Source organism: Pituophis catenifer, unplaced genomic scaffold (assembly GCF_029215685.1).
Source record: "Pituophis catenifer annectens isolate HBS135680 unplaced genomic scaffold, rPitCat1.0.hap2 SCAF_5, whole genome shotgun sequence".
NCBI lineage: Eukaryota > Metazoa > Chordata > Lepidosauria > Squamata > Colubridae > Pituophis > Pituophis catenifer.
The window spans coordinates 89,755,663-89,761,662 of NW_027256885.1; positions in this window are offsets into that span (position 1 = coordinate 89,755,663).

Genomic DNA, 6,000 nt, shown 5'->3' on the forward strand with positions numbered 1-6,000 from the left:
TCTTGATGTGGAAGATTTAAAAGAATTTATTTCTAAAATTTTGGATGATAAATTTCAAAAATCTCAACAGGAGATAGATGATAAACTTCAAAAGTCACATCAGGAATTTATGCAGGAAATTAATGAAGTTAAAGATATGGTGAAACAGAATCAAAACAAGGTGACCAAAAAAATATCAGAAGTGGCGTCTGGCCTGGCAGAATTTATTATGAAAGTTGATTCTAAAGTTGAAGAATTTAAATCAGAAGTTAATGTTAAGATGAAAGACAATGATTATAAAATTGCTGATGTTGACAATAAAATGCAAAGAGTTGAAAATGAGATTGTGATGGTACAATTCAGGGCAATGGAGTTTGCCATACGGCTTCGAGGGATTCGAGAAGAGGAAAGACAGGATTTGAGACAGGTTTGCTCTGAGGCCCTGGCCAAGATTCTACAAGTTAATCCTGATGTGGTTTTTCACAAAATAGATAAAATTTACAGAGTCAATTCTTGGGTGGCCAGACAAAGACAATTGCCTAGAGATGTGGTCATATATTTTACAGATAGAGAAATAAGAAATGACATCCTGCAAAAATCCTTTTACACCTCTGTGCAAGTGGGGGGCTCACGAATTGGAATTTATAAAGAATTACCTCCTAAAATGCTGAAAACCAGAAAAGAATTTGGCTTTCTTGTTAAAGAATTACAAAATCTACAGATACCATTTTGGTGGGATGCCCCAGTTGGTATAATTTTCAGATACAAGGGAGAAAGATATCGTTTGAACACCGTGGAGAAGGCAGAGCACTTTTACACTACTATTCTTAAGGAAAGAACACCATCCCCACGTACATCTACAGTTTTGGAGATTAAGGAGAGTGATGAGAAGCAACCTCAACGAGAATTGCAAGAACAGTCTAAGCAGGAACTAGAGGAAATGCAAGGCGCAGAAGGAGGTTTTCTGGATGAGCCTTTGCTGGAATCTTCTCCAATCTTGGACCCGGTTCGGATGATCGAAGTTAAGGATCAACGTATAACTCGAGCTCAATCTAAGTTACTTAAACAAAAGCAACAACAACAACAGGAAAGACAAGACAAGAAGGCAGTTAAGAGTACTGCACAAGAGACTGGAGCCATGGGGGGAGCAAGATCGAAGCTTTCGGATGACATTTGATTATTCTGCTCTTTGCTCCAGAAAGATGAAGATGACGCTTAAGTGTTTATCTTGGAATGTGAATGGGTTGAATTCAGCACAGAAAAGGAAGAAATTATTTACATATTTGAAACAATATAATAATGATATAATTTGTTTACAAGAAACGCATATTACAGTTCAAGATCAAAAATACTTGATAAACTCCAAACTAGGAACACATTTTATATCTTCAACGTTGCAAAAAAAGAATGGTGTGGTTATCTATGTAAATAAGAAATTTACAGCTAAAGTTATAGAAACAGATGAAGATGGTAGGTTTGTAGCAATTGAATTACTTACAACATATGGCCAAATTCTTTTGATAGGAATTTATGCTCCCAACCAACAACAGGATTATTTTTATAAAATGTTACATACTAAAATACTACAATGGGACTATAGATCTATTTTAATCATGGGAGACTGGAATGGAGTAATAGACTCTAAATTAGACAAAAGGAGTTTAGCGAAATCTAGGATTAGGTTACCTCAGACCTTTTTTGATATGAAAGAAGATTTGGAACTAAAAGATATTTGGAGAATACATAACCCAAAAGAACTGGACTATACTTTCTTTTCAGATAGACATAGATCCTTCTCTAGGATTGATTTCATTTTGTTGTCAGATGATTTACTTGTCAAGACAAAAAGAACAAAGATTTTTCCAAGAACTTTGACTGACCATAGCCCAGTATGGATAGAAATTGAGATGGACAAGATTGAGAGACGTTCTTGGAGATTAAATGAGAACTTGTTCAGATATGAAAAAAACACAACAGAACTTAAAAACCACTTGAAAGAATTTTTTGAAATAAATTTGAATAAAGGTACCCCAATAGAAATTGTGTGGGATGCAAGTAAAGCTTATATGAGAGGGGTGCTTATCTACATGAACTCTAAACATAGACTGATTCGACAAAAGAAAAGATCTGAATTGGAAATAGAAATAAAGAATAAAGAACAGTTACTTATTAAAAATCCAACAGATGAAAGAATATGCGGTGCTATAAAACTTTTGAAAGATCAATTTCAAATGCTTATGGCGGAACAAGTTGCAACAAACATACAATATGCGAAGCACAATACATTTTGTAACGCTAATAAACCGGGCAGATGGTTGGCTTACACATTGAGGAAAAAACAGAGTATACGGACTATTGATAGTATTGATATTGGAGGGAAAGAAATTTTTCAACAAAAATTAATTAAAGAAGCTTTTGTGGACTATTATACCAAACTATACGCCAAAGAGGAGGTGCAGAATGGACTTATAGAAAAATATTTAAACGATAAAAGAGTTACAAAAATTACTGATCAACAAAAGGAAAGAATGAATTATCCTATAACAGAGGAGGAGATAATAGTAGCAATTAAACAGTTAAAAACAGCCAAAGCTCCTGGCACGGATGGTTTGACCGCAGTGTATTACAAAACTTTGCAAGCTGAAATGGTGGAGCAACTTAGAGATTTATTTTGCAATATTCAACAAGGGGGTAAAATACCCCCATCATGGACAACAGCTTATATATCTTTGATACCAAAAGAACAAGTTGGTCCTAAAAAACCAGAGAATTACAGACCAATATCTCTTTTGAATACAGACTATAAAATTTATGCGAAAGTATTAGCCAACAGGTTGATGCCAGTAATCCAAAAGGTGATTCATGATGATCAAGCGGGATTTATCGAGGGCAGATACATGAAGGATAATGTAAGGCAAGTAATAGATTTATTGGAATATCTTGAGAAGAATAAACAGATTCCTGCAGTGCTGGTCTTTTTGGATGCAGAGAAGGCCTTTGATAGAGTGGATTGGAATTTTCTACTAAAGACTTTAAAAAAGATGGACTTTGGGGATCAATTTATACAGGCGATTTCAGCAATTTACCAAGAGCAAAAGGCACAGATCATTATTAATGGAAGTTTGACAACAGAGTTCAAAATTGAAAAAGGAACGAGACAGGGATGTCCGTTGTCCCCACTTCTATTCATCTTAACACTAGAAGTCTTGCTAAATACAATACGGGACTCTAATATCTTGAAAGGTATAATGATTAGGCAAGAGGATTACAGAATAAAGGCATTTGCAGATGATCTGGTTGTTACCCTATCACAGCCAATGGAATCAATAATCCAGATGAAGGACATTATACAGGACTATGGTAAAGTTTCAGGTTTTAGATTGAATCCAAAAAAGACTAAAATGATAGCTAAAAACATGACACAAGATAGTAAACATGAGCTTGAAAGGAGGGCAGGTTTTGAGATTGTACCAAAGGTAAAATATCTAGGAGTTCAGGTTGCAGAATCAAACATGAAATTGTTTCAAAATAATTATGAGGTGTTGTGGCGAGAGGTGCAGAAAGACATGGAGACTTGGAAAAAACTGCAGCTGTCTCTACTTGGAAGAATAGCAGCAGTTAAGATGAACATTTTGCCAAGATTTCTTTTTTTGTTTCAAATGATTCCGGTGCTTAAAAGTTATAAACAATTGAAAGTTTGGCAAACAGGAGTGAATAAGTTCGTCTGGAACGAGAAAAAGCCGAGAGTGAAATTGAAAATTATGCAAGATGTTCCAGAAAGAGGAGGTCTTAAACTTCCAAACCTACAGTTATATTATGATGCAGCAGCTTTAACTTTAACAAGTGATTGGTTTGGAAGGAAAAAGGCTGGAATATTGAATGCAGAAAGTTTTGATCTTGAATTTGGATGGCATGCCTACTTATTTTATGATGACAAAGTTGATAAAGTATTTAAAAGCCACATACTTAGAGACTCTTTGATGAGAGTTTGGAAGAAGCACCGATCCAAATGGGATTATAAAATACCGCTATGGCTGGATCTTGGTCATATTTTGTGGAATACAAATATAATGTCACTCGGGGGGGTTTTATATAAAGAGGTTCTTTTTACAGATGCGGGCAGATGGCAGCTGAAGACATTGCAGACACTGTTGGACGAAGGGATTAATCTAACTTGGTTACAATATAATCAATTACAATTGAGGTGACCCTTAACTCTTGTGCTGCCTTTCTTCTTAATGCCGAGGAAGGATTCAGTCCCCTTGGATTCTGCCTAAGGTGAAGAGTGGGGCCTGTTTGGGATTTTCTTTTATATCAGAACTTCATAAATTGGAGCTGATTTTAAAAAGTGGGACCCCTGTGACGTTCCCATCTCTGAGGCTGTGGGGTGAAGCCCCCTTCCCTAAAACGCCTCCGAGTGCTTTGAAGCTGCTCTTGGGGCATCTGAGTCCCTGGTTCATTGGGATCCATTGTTCCCAGATTGTGTCTCTTCTCTGGATGAGGAAGACGGAGACGTCCCCCTTTGCCCAGAAGGGAGAATTGGGGAGGGGGCTGATCTGAAGGGAGAGGAGGGTCCCCATCCCAGGTTCTCCTCTCAGGGCCTGGCTAGGAGGTCCTGGGGGGCTCTGGGTGGAAGGCCAGGCCAAGGCCTGGGAAGGGACTCCTCTCCTCCTGCCTTGTCTCCCTGGAGCCTGGAGGGGCCCAGAGGGGAGGGGGCCAGAGACGGGGGCCCAGGAGAGGCCCAGGGGAGGGGGGCAGGGGCTGCTCCTCAGGGAGGCCGGGGAGACCTTTTCCCACACTGGGAGGAGTAGAGTCTCGGCTGAAGAGGAGCCTCACAGGAGGAAGAGCCTCTCCGGCTTCTCTCCCATGGTCTCCATCCAGGCTCCCACCTTCCTCCCCCCCTGGATCCAGAGGCTTCGGGGCCCCCAAAGAGCTTCCTGGGCCAATCGGCCAGCAGGTCCCCCCTTAGGAGAGAAGCCAGGATGGAGGCTCTGAGGGGGGAAGGGAGGCCTGGCCCTTCCTCTCCCCTCGGCTCTCCCGGCTCTGCCTTGGCCTCTGCCCAGCCACGGAACCAGAAGGAAGAAGGTGGAGGCTTTAGATCCTCTGCTGATGGAGGAGGAAAATAAATATTTATAAATATTTATATATATATATATATGTTAAAAAAGATGATGAGATGATTACCAGCGGACTGGAGGGTCGTCGTGAGTCCTGGAACCTGCTCACTGTTGCTGTCTGGCGAGGATGAGGGCGAGGGTGAGACCGATGGCTGCGGCGGGGCTCGGCGAGTTGCAAACGGAGTCCGGCCTCTCGGCGATGGATTTCAGCAGTCGGCGATGGAGCTGCGAGGCCCTGGAGAGGCTGAAGCGGCGGAGTCGGCGAGCCGGGTCGTTGAGAGGCCGAGGAGCGAGATCGGCGTGGGCCCTCTCCAGGAGTGTCGGAGAGGGTCACCTGGGAAGTCTGGGGGGTCCCGGGCCGGTTGGACGAAGGGGGCGAGAGCCGGAGTGGCTGAGCCGAAGGGAGTCGGAGTTGGAGGTGGCTCACTGGCTCGGGTCTTACTCCACTAGTCCGACGGCGTTGGACGAGACGTGCTATACCCATGGGACATCAAAGGGACCACCTCTGCTCTTTGCTGGTTGCTGCTGGGACTACAAGCTGGAGCTACATCGGCTGTGCCTATTGCTTCTTTTGGGCACTCCCTGGGCATGAAGGGTCCTTGGGGTATTAACCCTATATGACTTCTCTACTCCCCCCCTGAGAGGGCTATTGAACCCTGGGCCCCTAGTTCCATCTGGGGACCCTGCCCAGGACCAGCGATCAGCGAGCTGGGACTTGGACGGCTGGGAAGGCACTGGTTTCTTTTCTCCCTCATGGAACTGGCTGTCTTGGGTGGGGATTCCCACTGCAGTGAGAGGGCAGCAGTGGTTCTATGACACCGAACCGGCCTTGCAGGGGTGGGAGCTCTGTAAATGGCCGAGAATACCACCGGACAGAACTCCCAGTGGACTTCGGGACGCCGTC